Source organism: Echinops telfairi, unplaced genomic scaffold (genome assembly GCF_000313985.2).
Source record: "Echinops telfairi isolate 266 unplaced genomic scaffold, ASM31398v2 ScPeMD7_7410;HRSCAF=8448, whole genome shotgun sequence".
In the NCBI taxonomy this organism is placed as follows: Eukaryota; Metazoa; Chordata; class Mammalia; order Afrosoricida; family Tenrecidae; genus Echinops; species Echinops telfairi.
In genome coordinates, this window is record NW_022111310.1 from 5842678 (window position 1) to 5856302 (window position 13625).

The following is a 13625-nucleotide window of genomic DNA, read 5'->3' on the forward strand; positions in this document are numbered from 1 at the left end:
GGACGGACTGAGATCAGGTTTCCCAATGAAGTTCACACAGAACGGCCTTGCTAGCCTTGAATAAGCAGATGCATTGTCATGAGCAAAACAATTCCTTGATGCGATTTTTCTCCACCACTTGTCTGGCAGTTTGTTGTACTGTGGTGACTTGTGTGCTGCTGTGACACTGGAAACGATGTCACTGGTATTTCAAATGCCAGCAGGGCCACCCAAGGTGAACAGGTTTCAGCAGAGCTGCCAGACTAAGAAGAGACAACGAAGAACGACTCAGCTCCCCATTTCGGGGGAAGGAGCCACTGAAAACCTTCTGCATAACCTTGAAACACTGTCAGATACCGAAGGCCTACTGAATGGAGCCGTACATTGTCCTCCGACCATGTTTTTTATTATTGCCGGAGGATGGGGTGGGCCAGAGGGCACTGGAAATGAAGTTGAGGAGTAGCTGATTTCTTGGAGTGCAGTCAATCATGCGGACATGAATTCATTAAAGCCTGTGGCAAATGGAGCCCTTGGGATCCCCATTTGCTATTGGGGTATGGCTCAAGAGACGGAGAACTAGATCCCCAAATCTTGTAATGGTCAGAACCTGGAATGGGCGAAGTATGAATCTAGGAAATTGGAAGTGTCAGAAAATGAATGGAACACATAGATGGGAATCCTACGCATTTGTAAGGTGAAATGGATCGGTGTTGCCCATTTTGAAGGAGAAAATCCTATGATTTATTATGCCAGGGATGACACCATCAAGAGTAATTGGGTGGTATTCATTGTCAAAAAAGACATTGCAAAATCAATCATAAAATACAATGCATCTATCTTCCTTCAAGGAAATCCAGTCAATACAACTATAATTCAAATGTATGCACCGACCACAAAAGCTAGTGATGGAGAAACTGAAGAATTCTACTAACAAATTTAGTAAGAAGTTGAGCAAACATGCAACCAAGATGCATTGCTAATTATTGGTGATTGGTAGGGAAAAGTTGGAAACAGAGGAACACTAGTCGGAAAATATGGACTTGGTGATAGACAGGAAGCTGGGGATGGTGTGATGGAGTTTTTCAAAACCAACGACTTGTCCGTAGCAAATACCTTTGTGTCAACAACACAAAAGGCAACTGTACACATGGACATCTTCAGATGGAAGACACAGAAATCAAATTGACTCCATCTGTGGGAAGAGATGATGGAGCAGCTCAATATCAGCAGCTAAAATCAGGCCAGGGGTTGACTATGGAATAGACAATTGTTGATATGTAAGTTCAGGATAAAGCTGAAGAAAATGAAAACAATTAGATGAGAGTCAAACTATGACCGTGAGTCTATGCCACCTGGATTGGAGAACAGCTCGAGATTTGATGCACTGAGCATGTCTGTGGGAGGGCACCAAGAACATCCTTCACGAGGAAAGCAGACGCTCATTAAAAAGATCAAGTAGTTGTCAGAAGAGACGCTGAAACTTCTTCTTCATTGTACAGTAGCAAAAGCAAATGTAAGAGAGCAAAGAGTTGAATAAAACATTTCAAAGGGCATCTCGAGAAGACAAAACCAAATATAATGAAATATGCAACGACGACCCACAACTAGAAAACCAAAATGGACGGAGGCACCCAGCATCTCCGAAACTGAAAGAACTCAAGGAAACATCCAAGCCTCAAGTTGCACACTTGAAAGCGTCTATGGGCAAAATAGTGAATGATGCGAGCAACATCAAGTGACGATGGAAAGCACACACAGTCACTGTACCAAAAATAACATTTCACCATTTCAAAAGTTAGCATATGAGGAAGAACCAGTGGTGCTGAAGGAAGAAGTTCAAGCTGCACCGAAAGCATTAGGCACAAAACAGGGCCCCAGGAATTGATGGAATGCCAATAGAAATGTTTCAACAAGCTGAAGAAGCACTGGAAGCACTCACTCGTCTATGTTAGGAAATCTGGAAGACAGGTACTTGACCAACAGACTGGAAGCGATCCAGATTTGTACCCTTCCAAAGAAAGGTGATCCAACAGATTGCTCAAACTACAGAACAATGTCATTGATATCCCAAGTAAGTAAACTTTTGCTGAAGGTCATCCAACAATGGTTACAGCGGGACATTGACCGGGAGCTGCCAGAGGTTCAGGCCGGATTGAGAAGACGACGTGGAACAAGGGATATCACAGCCGATGTCAGATGGATCTTGGCTCAAAGCAGAGAATGCCAGAAAGATGTTTCCTTGTTTTATTGACGATGCAAAGTCCTTCGACTATGTGCATCGTGCTCAACTATCGATAACCTTGAGAAGAAGGAGCATTCCAGGACTCCTCATTGTGCTCATGTGGAACTTGTACATGGATCAAGAGGCACTTGGGTGTGAACAGAACGTGCGAATACTGCATGGTTTAAAACCAGGAACGGTGTGCATCAGGGCTGTGTCCTCTCATCATACATATTTAATTTACATGGCCAGCAAATCACCAGAGAAGCGGGATTATATTAAGAAGCATGTGGCAACGGGATTGGAGGAAGGCTTCTTCACACCCTGCGATACGCAGCTGACACAACCCTGCTTGCTGAAAGTGAGGCGGACTTGAAGCACTTGCTGATGAAGAGCAAGGATTGCAGCCTTCAGTACGGATTGCACCTCAGGGTAAAGAAGACCAAACCCCAGTTGCCATAACCTTCTGAGATGAGTCTCTGCTTTGAATTTCACTGGCCCAGCAGATCCTTGGAAGTCTGTGTTTCGATTGGAACTTTTTTTTTAAAGGCTGTAGCCATCCCCTGAAAGCAGCTATATGTTTGAACACATTCAACAGATATATCTTTAAACATATTTCATTTAGAATAAATGCATGCATCTATGAATGGAAACCCTGGCAGTAATACTTGTGTGTGTGTGTGTGTGTGTGTGTGTGTGTAACTTTCCTTTGCGGATTTGAGGAATGCTATAGCTGACCTCATCGGCTGTTCCAGGCACCCTGCCAGAGCCCTCTCTCATTTTCTCCTGGGCACAGCCTTGGGGTCGTTTACAACCGATTTTCCCAAAGTGGGAGACACCACTCCCCGAGGGGCACTAGAACAATTGGAGGGGTGGGGGGTTGCAGAAGCAGATCCCTAGGCTTTCTCCTGGATTATAGGCTATAGGACAAAAGTTTTTAATTGCCAGGGGGTAGGGGTGGGAGGGTGTTTGGGGAAATTTTCTTTTTCCTGAAAAATAGTGGTAAGTCAGGTATGTTTGGGAACCTATGATTTAGATGAGAGGAGCCACCAATGTGGAAACTTAGTAAGCTGCCTTGCTTTGTGCAGGGAGGCAAGAAAGCACTGCGGAGAAAACACAGGTACCAAGCACACTGGTTCTAGCCCCACGTGACCCCTTATTAACTGTGAGTCCTTGGAAAGACAATGGCCTTCTCAGCCTCATCTGTAAAACGCTCATCATTTTGCTTGCACTCATTGTTAGAGTCAGATGAGTTGGTGTATAAAGACATGCAGTGTGAGAGGTGACATCTTATCCCAAGCATTAACTAATCTGATGGGGGAACAGACAACGGTGGATCGATGGCACCCTTCATCGGAATAATGCAAGTGTGCAGCCAGAATCGCTTTTCTCTAGCGTGGTTCCGGATGCACAACTGTGCTGGAGACGGAATTTGTTCTCCGTGAGGCCTAGTGTTCTACATTTCGTATACTCTGCAGTGCCGCCATCTGACCAGACTCATGCCGTTGTTGGCATTTTCTGCGGCCAGTATTCTTCGTCCTTTCCATGGAAAGTGATGGATTGGCCTTCACGCCAGGTGTTCACCACTGTGGGGGGGGGGGCGGGGATCTGGGCTGTTGGGCCTTCACAGCCACAAGGGACTTCAAAGGGTTGATTGATGGTTTCAGAAGACACCAGGGGACTGATGACATGCCTATTGCACCAAGCCATTTTTCCCCCCTTGAAGAATTTTCAGGCAAAGAACCATGAGAAGGTGGTGTGCAAAAAATAAGCTCACATTGGAAAATAAAACCACAAAAGTGGAAGTGAACCTCATCTTCCAAGGGAGTCAGGTGAGCGTGTTTCTGAGCAAAGCCACACAGCCATTACGGAAGCCTCCTCTGGAAGAGGGTCTCACTCCTAGGTTGGAAGGTCTCCCCTTTCCGAGGACGGCCTGGCCTCCTCTTTCACAGTTGTCTGCATGGGCGCGAGGCATGCCACACACGGTGCCACGACACAGCCCGGGTGTAGTGTCTTTCTGAGCATCAGAGTGCTCATCGGGGAAGTACGGATAATGTTACGGTGTCCGAAGTTATTGTGGCTTTACATTAGATAATGTTTGTAAGCTTCTAAACTAGCTCCCCACAACGTAGATGTTCACTCTGTTTGGGTGCCTGCTTCCTTTGACCTTTGCCACTCTCTTTTTTGCTTTTTCAAGGCAGAACTTTGGCTCTGGCTGCAGGTGTTTGATCTTCTTGGACTGTGACAAACCTCTTTCCAGGTGCAGATCCATTTAACAAGCACGTATTGAGAACCTACTCTGTACCAGCCCCTGTGCTAGAAGCAGTGGGGCGTAGGGGGTGAACAAGACACAGTGCTCTGAGAAATGTAGTTTAGGCTTTGAGAAATCTAGACTTTAGTAAGGTGGGGGCCCTTAGGAACATACTTGGTTATGATTGTATATTTCTCATGTATACTCATGAAAGGATCAGGAGTTTTCTTCTGAAGTTCTTAGTGCTTATTAAGAACTTTGGAATATTTGCTTTTAAGTCTTGGTCTAACGGTTGAACAATTAATTCTTTGATTCCAAGCAGGGTCACTTATTTGTATCTTGTTTCCTTATCTCTAAATCAAGAGCCACTGCTTACTCATAGCGTTGTCTTCAATGGGTCACAGTATGGGGCTCCATGCCTAGCGCAGAACCAGTGGCTGTCCAGTCAGCCCTGATTCCTGGTGACCCCACTTGTCAGAGGAGAACTGTGCTGCGCAGGGGTCTCAGTGGCTGGCTCTTTGAAGTGGGCAACCAGGCGTTTCTTGCAAGGTACCTCCGGGTCCACGCCAACCTTTTGTTTAGCGCCCATCTGCACGGTTTGCCCCGACCACTTGTACTATTCAAGAACTTGGCCTACCTCCTAGCAGGGACTCTAGTAATGGAAGCTAGAAGTATTGCCTACTTTCCTATTGTCTGGAAATTCTCAGAGAAGGTATCCTCAACTATTCATTCGCTTTCTCAACCAATGTTTTTTGAAGCACGTACTATAGGAGAGAGGTACAACAGTGACTTCAAGCATATCATCCTGAGCCGTCCCTGTCTTTCTGGAGCTGATGGTCTGGCAGTGAAGGGGGATGTGAACTGAGGGGTCCAGGCCCAAAGAGAAAAAGAGCCCCCTGTGATCATTCTAGGCAAGCCGCGAGGGCTATGTAGAGCCAGGAGAAGCTGCCTTAATGAACTTTGACCTGGTCCAACCCCCCAAAGACCAATAAAGATACTGATCATCAAAGGCAACAATAATAATGATTTTTAAATGAGGGATTTGACTTAAGTCAGAACCAACTTATGACAGAATGGACCCCCTTTATAAGTTGAGGTCTCCTTGAATTTGGTTTTTGTTGGGTGGTAGAGAGATCACAGATTTAGTCAGCAGGGTGACAGAACCAGCATTATATTCTACAAGATTCATCATGACGGATAGATTGAACAGAGGAAGAACAGCTTTATATGTGCTTGTCTAGAAACTGACATTTCATGGTACTGCACATTATAGTCACTAGATGGCAGTCTTCCCACATCTAATGCGGTTTCTTCAAGGTTCTACCTAGTCAACCAGGTTTCTCTGGGGAGATGGAGTTCAGGGAAGGGTTCTTTCCTATCACCGCCCCCCCACCCACAGAGTTCAGTGTACGGACGTCTTAAAAAATGGAAACCAATGTCGTTTCTCACAGTGGTCCTAATCAGTTTATGCACTGTCCACTCTTCAGTTGCATAGTAAATGGCATCATAAATATTCATTAGCTCATTGGCTTTAACCAGGAATAAAGCAAGAATTACTAACAGTATGTGGTCTTGGGTGTCATTTGTGCCCAAGCAGCTCTGGTAGGGTCCGTAAAAGGAAAGAGAGACTTCATCGATGAGATGTTATGTTCAGGGGACTTTGATTTTTTTTTTTTTTTTTTTTTTTTACACAAATACCATAATTACTTGCAACCTTGTGTTACATCTCCTATGTGGATGATGAGAATTCTAGGCATGTGCTATAGTAGGAAAAAGTAAGGTGGCTGTCTTGGCTTCAGCTTTCAAACTTCTGCTATTTTTCAGTAACCCACGTAACAATGGTGTCTTGGGTATTGGGCTGCTCACATTAAGGTTGGTGGTTCAAGCCAACCAGCTGTTCTGAACAAGGAAGGTTGTTAGGGAATGAACGGGGAAGCTGGAAAATTCCACTGAAAACACCCTAAGAATAAGGGAGGCGTCAAGAAGGATTCAGTTGATAAACTACAATAACATTTGGAAACTCAAAGACCCTGAGACTAGAGAAGCCTCACTCCTATTGGGAATGAACGGTGGGGAAAGAAAAGATCTATTATAACCATCAAAATGACACCCACTAGCATTATGACAGTTTACTCAGGACCTGGGAGATCACCACGCTACTGCCAGGCTGACTAGATAAGTGAGGGATGGAACTCCAGACAATCAGAAGTCCCCCCACCCCCCTGGGACAATCACGAATACCCCTCCCCTTAGTTATTACACATTTGTCAAATTAGAACAAATAACTCTGCACTGTGCCTCCCCGTCATCTCCACTCCATGGAGATGGGGTGAGTTATTTCACTTTGAAATAAATGCTTGGCTCAAGTGAGACGCTGTGCCCAGGTGGTACTTACCCACCACCATCGGGCCACTGACTGACCCTCGGATGGTGCCGAGGGAAGCGGAGTGGGAGGTCAGCAGCTTCTGGAGAGGACTGCAAGCTGAAGCTTTCTGGTCCCCTAAAGACCCACAGGCGCAGAAACACTACGAGGCAGAATGGTGCAAGGACAGCGGTGGCTGAGAGCGATGGTGGTGTTCCTGGGTGGTGCAAACGACGCTTAGCTGTCACCTCAGGGTCTCGAGGTTTGATTCCACCCAGGAACACCTCCGAAGAGAGACCTGGTGCTCTGCTTCCCAAAGATCAGCCACAGGGTGGTGTGTGTGTGTGTGTGTCTGTAACTTATGGACCATCCATGCGCTCGGACAGACATGGGGTTGCCATGAGTCAGAATCTCCTAACCACAGGGGCTGGGAGAAGCTGCCGAGAAGCAGGGCCAGCTCAGCAGTGATGGCAGGAAGGGGAGGCCACGATGGGGGAAGTTCAAGTCAGCCTGATGTTGACATACCAATGGCCACATTGACAAGAGAGCAGCCACTTCCGCTTCTTAAAGATCTGCTTTAGGCACCGCCTCTCCGTGCTTTCCCACTCTCACCTGGAAGCAGAGCTGGAAGATAGAAATGCCAGGCTATGCTGGAAGGTAGTTAACTCAGCACTCCGCAAAGTAGAACATCTACACTCACGCATTTCGCAAATCCCCCAGTAAAAGAAGGAGGCAGTGCGAAGACAGATACAATATATAAATAATGCTTATGCCAAGAAGATGAGATGCTTGTCAGAGCTCCTGCTTCTTTGCAGAAGGCACCCACTGTCAGTTCTTGCACGTGGCTTATTCTTTTTTGTTGTTGTTGTTAACAGCGCCCCCTGGGTTTATTTGTACAACAAACAGCACAAGAAGCCACCAGCGCCACGCAGGCAGCCCCCCAGGGCTCACACGGGTCCCTCTCGCCCTCATGCAGAGAACTCTACTTTGTGGGAGCCTGGGCGCCTTTGGGAGCTTGAGCTGGGGCCGGGGCGCCTTTGGGAGCTTTTGCTGGAGCGTCAGCCTTGCTTTCTGCCTTGGCCTTGGGCCGGCACAGCCTCAGACCCTTGGCAATACCTGCCCGAGCCCGCTTGCCAAGCTTGGGGTGGGCAATGTAGGCCAGTCGGCTGAGCTTGCGGTTGGCAACCATTGGGATCTTGGCCTTGACCTCTGTGGGCTTCACAAGATCCTTGAAGACCTCAGCGCGAGCAGCCGCAGCCTTGGCGTTGTTGGCCGGCACTTTCTTCAGGCCCTTCTTGTGCTTCTTGGCGAAGCACATGTTCCTCAGGAACTTGGGGTCCACCCCCTTAAGAGATTTGTATCATTGTGACCAGGGTTTTTGATGCCATTTCTGTGCCATTTCCGGGATTGGTTGTGCGTGGTGTGGTTCTTGGACTTGGCCATGTCTGCATCGACGCCGGCAGCTCCCAGAGCGCCAGGGACCGGAAGCTCATGTGGCTTATTCTTCACCAAATATTTTCTCCTTTGTGCACACAGCTTTCTACTGAGGGAGGGTAGCGTGCGGGGGGCACTTTTTAAAAATTGTTTTATTAGGGGCTCATACAACTCTCATCACAATCCATACATACATCAATCGTGTAAAGCACATTTGTACATTCATTGCCCTCATCATTCTCAAAACATTTGCTTTCCACTTAATCCCCTGGCATCAGCTCCTCATTTTTTCCCCTCCCTCCCTGCTCTCCCCCTCCCTTATGAACCCTTGATAATTTATAAATTATTATTTTGACATATCTTGACCTGTCTGACGTCTCCCTTCACCCACTTTTCTGTTGTCCATCCCCCAGGGAGGAGGTCACATGTAGATCCTTGTAATCGGTTCCCCCTTTCCAACCCACCCTCCCTCTACGCTCCCAGTATCGCCACTCACACCACTGGTCCTGAAGGGATCATCCGCCCTGATTCCCTGTGTTTCCAGTTCCTATCTGTACCAGTGTACATCCTCTGGTCTAGCCAGACTTGCAAGGTAGAATTCGGATCATGATAGTGGGGCGGGGAGGAAGCATTTATGAACTAGAGGAGAGTTGTATTTTTCATCGTTGCTACATCACACCCTGTCTGGCTCATCTCCTTCCTGAGACCCCTCTACAAGGGGATCTCCAGTGGCCTACAAATGGACTTTGGGTCTCCACTCCGCACTCTCCCCGACTCATTGACTATGGTAAGATTTTTTGTTCTGATGATGCCTGATCCCTGATCCCTTCGACACCTCATGATCATACAGGCTGGTGTGCTTCCTCCACGTGGGCTTTGTTGCTTCTGAGCTAGATGGCCGCTTGTTTACCTTCAAGCTTTTAAGACCCCAGATGCTATATCTTTTGATAGCCTGGCACCATCAGCTTTCTTCACCACATTTGCTTATTCACCCGCTTTGTCTTCAGTAGTTGTGTTGGGAAGGTGAGCATCATAGAATGCCAATTTAATAGAAGAAAGTATTCTTGCATTGAGGGACTACTTGAGTGGAGGCCCAATGTCCTTCTACTACCTTAATACTAAACCTATAAATATATGCACATAGATCTATTTCCCATCCTCATATATAAATATATTTGCATATATGCATGTCTTTATTTAGACCTCTATAAATGCCCTTTGCCTCCCAGCTCTTTCTTCTATTTCCCTTGACTTTCCTCCTGTCGAGGGGGGCACATTTTTAGCAAGGTGATTTACATGAATAACCTCATTAGACACCTCCCACCACGAGGAAATATGATTAGTACTTGTTGGGTCTAGTGGTGGCTGCAGATCAAGCAGGCCAGAGAAGGGAGTCAAGTATAAGTCCCTGAGGAAGGCATCACAGGGAGGCCACAGAGGCCTGTTCATTCAACCAGGTCTTAGTGAGTGTGACCAAATGGCCTTGCTGACAGGTGGGGTAGCGAGTTACGTGTTGGGCTGCTAGCCAACAGGTTAGCAGTTTGAACCCACCAGCCACGTCACAGGAGACCGGGAAGGCTGTCTTTTCCCATAAAGAGTTACAGTCTCAGGCACCCACAGGGGCCATTCCATTCTGCCCCATGAGGTCACTCTGAGTCGGCCTCCACTGGATGGCACTGCGCTGAGCTGAGCTGAGGCCTTTGCTCCTGTAGCCCTGGTGTCAGAATAGGTTACACGTGGAGTTGTCACCCACAAGGCCAGCAGTTTGAAACCACAAGGGGCTGCAAGAAGAAAGTCCTGCAAAAATCCATAGTCTCGGAAACCCACAGGACCAGGGCTGCTCTGTCCTGGAGGGTCCCTACAATGCGGAACGGAAGTGGCGGCAGTGAGTTTGGTTTGAGTTTGTTGCCTTGCTCATGCTGAGCATGGACTCTTCCCCTACACGAGCTGCCTCCTCCAGGAAGCCTTCTCTGGTTCCTTCCCGCTCTTGCCCCAGGGAATCATCGCTGTCCCTGGTCTACCTTGTGCCTTCTTTTATTGCTGCCCTGGCAGGGGCATGTACGGGGTGCGTCCCCACAAGTTTCATCTCTGCATCCGCTGCAGCTGGCACGGTGCCTGGCGCCCAGGAGTTCCATGCATGTCTGTGAACTGATGTCTTTGTTTGAACAGCCGAGCAGAGAAAGGTGGGGCCTTTCTGAGACGGGCCCCTTCATTGTAAAAGGACACATATACAGCTTTGTGCTTGCTCAGGTTTCCAGAAAGAGCCATCTGGAGAGGTTCCAGCCGACCCTCTGCTTGACTTAAAATATTAAATGTAATTACTTAGGCAATTCCAAGGGAAGCGCTCAGCTGTCAAGGTGGCTCCCAACATACACAGGCTTTCCATTTGCAGCGATCGGCAGTCATTAACTCTGCCTGCCTTGCCATGGCTTCCATCAGGTTGAATAGCACACAGTGACAGTTGAAATGGAAAAGGGAAGGGGTAGGGGTGGGAGAGGGCAGCAGGGTGTTTAGATGTGACCTTGTTGTCAAGAGCAGAAGAGGCTGCATTAAAACATAGCCTCCCGTCCCATGCCGCAAGCCATTCCACTGGGTTTTTAATAGAAATTAAAGAAAAACTGGATGGGAAACTAGCTGTCATTGAAGCTTCTGGATAAGATTTTGTGATTCCCAACCCCCTACCCCCCCAGCTTTCAATATATATAGTTGGCTAGCTTCTTCCCCTTCTTGATCCCTGACCCAAAATTGAGGGAAGAGTGGATACTAACAGATCGACTGTTAGTGGATCGGAGAGGTTCTTGGGAACCGGGCCTGGGGCAGTGCTTAGGGATGGAACGTCTAGGTTGGTGGCCGGTTCACTGTCCTTCTCAGTGTCCCAGGGTCCACATCGTCCGCAAGTGAGAACAGGGCACCTCTTGTGGATCCAATGAGAACTCTCTCTGAGCTGGCCATGCAAGCAGAAACCAAAAACCCAGCCCCAAGCAGTTGACGTCACATGTCCATTCTGACTCATGGGAACCCTGTGTGGAATTGGTCCCTTCACTTCAAGGCAGGGAAAGAAGCTTCGGAAAGTTAAGTGGTTTGATCGCGGGCAGAGCAGCATACGACAGCTACCCTGCAAGCGGCAGCCGCCAGACACCAGTCACTTGATGTGCCTTCCTTCTGTTCTTCACGCCAGGTCAGAAGCCTAAAATATGGTGTACAGTGAACCCTCGCCACTTCACGCTTTGACTTCCGCGGCTTCACTCTATCGCGGTTTTTGCGTAACAGCACCCACTGCCTACACCCGCTCCTTCAGAGGAAAAAGACGGCGACCCACCTGTAGAGTACATCCCTTAAGTCATTTCATAGGCTATTGTTTACAGTATTTGTAAGAACTATGTATAATAATACTGTATGTGAAATATGTAATACTGTAAACTAGATGCCATAAATAATATGATAAATAATAAATGATAATTGTAATGTCCAAAATGTTTTACTGTATTTTCCCTTTTTCGTTTAATAAATTGGGTATTACGAGTGTAATGGTGACTAAAGGGTGTTTTTTCATGTCCTCTATGCTCTAACTACGAAAATATTTGATTTACAAATAAGGAATCCTACTTCGCGGAATTTCATTTATCACGGTAGGGTCTAGAACTGATTAACCGCGATAAACGAGGGTTCACTGTACTCTAATTTTCAGAGAAGAAAATCCAGAAAGGATAAGTAATTTGTGTCCATGACGTTCAATGCACTTTTTTTTATATCGGCATTTTGATACCAGGGTTACATTTACAGCGAGCATCTATACAGTGATCCTAAAAACCAAGCTAAACTTTCAGGTTTCAGAATGACCGAACAAGGAGCTGGTCTCATCCTTTCGGCCATAGAGTTCAGGACTAGGGGAGGGAAGGGTCACAGACAGCTTACCAGCCAACCGGGGATGACCCCAGGATGGCTTGTAGAGTTTGTACGCAGCCAGGAAGCAATGGGAACAGAGCAAGAGCACACTGCCTGGTTTAAAATTCAGAAAGGTGCTGGTCAAGAGTGCATCCTCTCACCATATTTTTCCAATCTGTATGCTGAACAAATAATCAGAGAGGCTGGACTATATTAAGAAGAATGCAGTATCAGGTTTGGTTGAAGGATTATTAACAGACTGGGATATACCGATGACACAATCTTGCTTGCTTACAGTGAGGAGGACGTGAAATACTTGCTGATGAAGACCAAGGATGGCAGCCTTTAGTATGGATTACAACTCAATGTCAAGAAGACCAAAGGCCTTACAATTAGGCCAATAGGTAACGTCAGGATTGAAGTTGTCAAGGATTTCATGTTGCTTGGATCCACAATCAATGCTCATGGAAGCTGAAAAGCCAAGAGATCAAACAACACATTTCATTGGATAAATCTGCTGCATAAGACCTCTTGAGAGTGTTGAAAAGCATGGATGTTACCTCAAGGATTAAGGTGCACCTGGCCCAACTCATGGTATTTTCAATCGTCTCATATGCATGTGGACGCTGGACACTGAAGAAGGCAGACTGAAGAGGAGTCAGGACCTTTGAGTTATGGTGCTGGCAAAGAACATCGAGAGTGCCCTTGACCATCAGAAGAACAAAGTACAGCCAGAATGCTCCTTAGAAGGCAGGAGAGTGAGCACACTGGACATGTGACCAGGAGGGAGAAGTCTCTGTTGGCAGAGCAGAGAGTAAACCCCCAAGAGGAAGCTCTTCCACACCATGGATTTCCACAGTGGCTACAACAGTGGGCTCAAACACATGAATTCTGGAGACGGTGCAGGACCAGGTAAGGTTCCATTCCATTGTACATCGGGTCATCGAGTCAGAACCAACTTAACGGCAGCTAGCAATACCAACAGTAACCCAAACGGTTGCAGTCCGAGCCTACTCAGCTACACAGAGAAAGAAACCGGCTTGGGAATCTCCTTTGCTAAAGGTTCCAGGCAGAAAACAGCACGGAGCACTTCTCCGATGAAACAACGCGGTCTCCACAGTCACAAACCACCAACAAAATCAGGAACAGACAGGCTAGCCGGGGCTGCTAGAAGTGAGGTGAGGTCAGGGACAGATTAAGTTCAGGGACGGAGGGAGGGTCTACGTGGCTGAGAGGGTGAGGGTGGCAATGGGGCTAGGGTGGACGCATGTCAGGAACTGAGCAGCGTCTGCTGTTGGGCAGTCTCCTTGATAATAGAAACCTTTAATGACTTCCTTTCAGGCTGTTTCAAAATATCCCCCCTCAGGGCCCTTCCCCGTGCCGTCTGGACCTCTCATATCCCAGCAAAGCGCTCCCTCCACTCGCATGTTCATTCTCCTGCTCAGCGCAGACTTCTGTCAATCCTCAACAGCAATACAAGGATGCAGAATCAG

At 47.3% G+C, this 13625-nt stretch overlaps 1 protein-coding gene and 1 pseudogene across 1 annotated transcript in view; both read right to left on the minus strand.

Annotated features, from left to right (window-relative positions):
- GRIN3A (glutamate ionotropic receptor NMDA type subunit 3A) overlaps positions 1-13625 on the minus strand; it is a 209187-nt gene that overhangs the window by 24463 nt on the left and 171099 nt on the right. The gene's annotated exons all lie outside the window — the stretch shown is intronic.
- On the minus strand, positions 7796-8256 carry LOC101647344 (annotated as a pseudogene).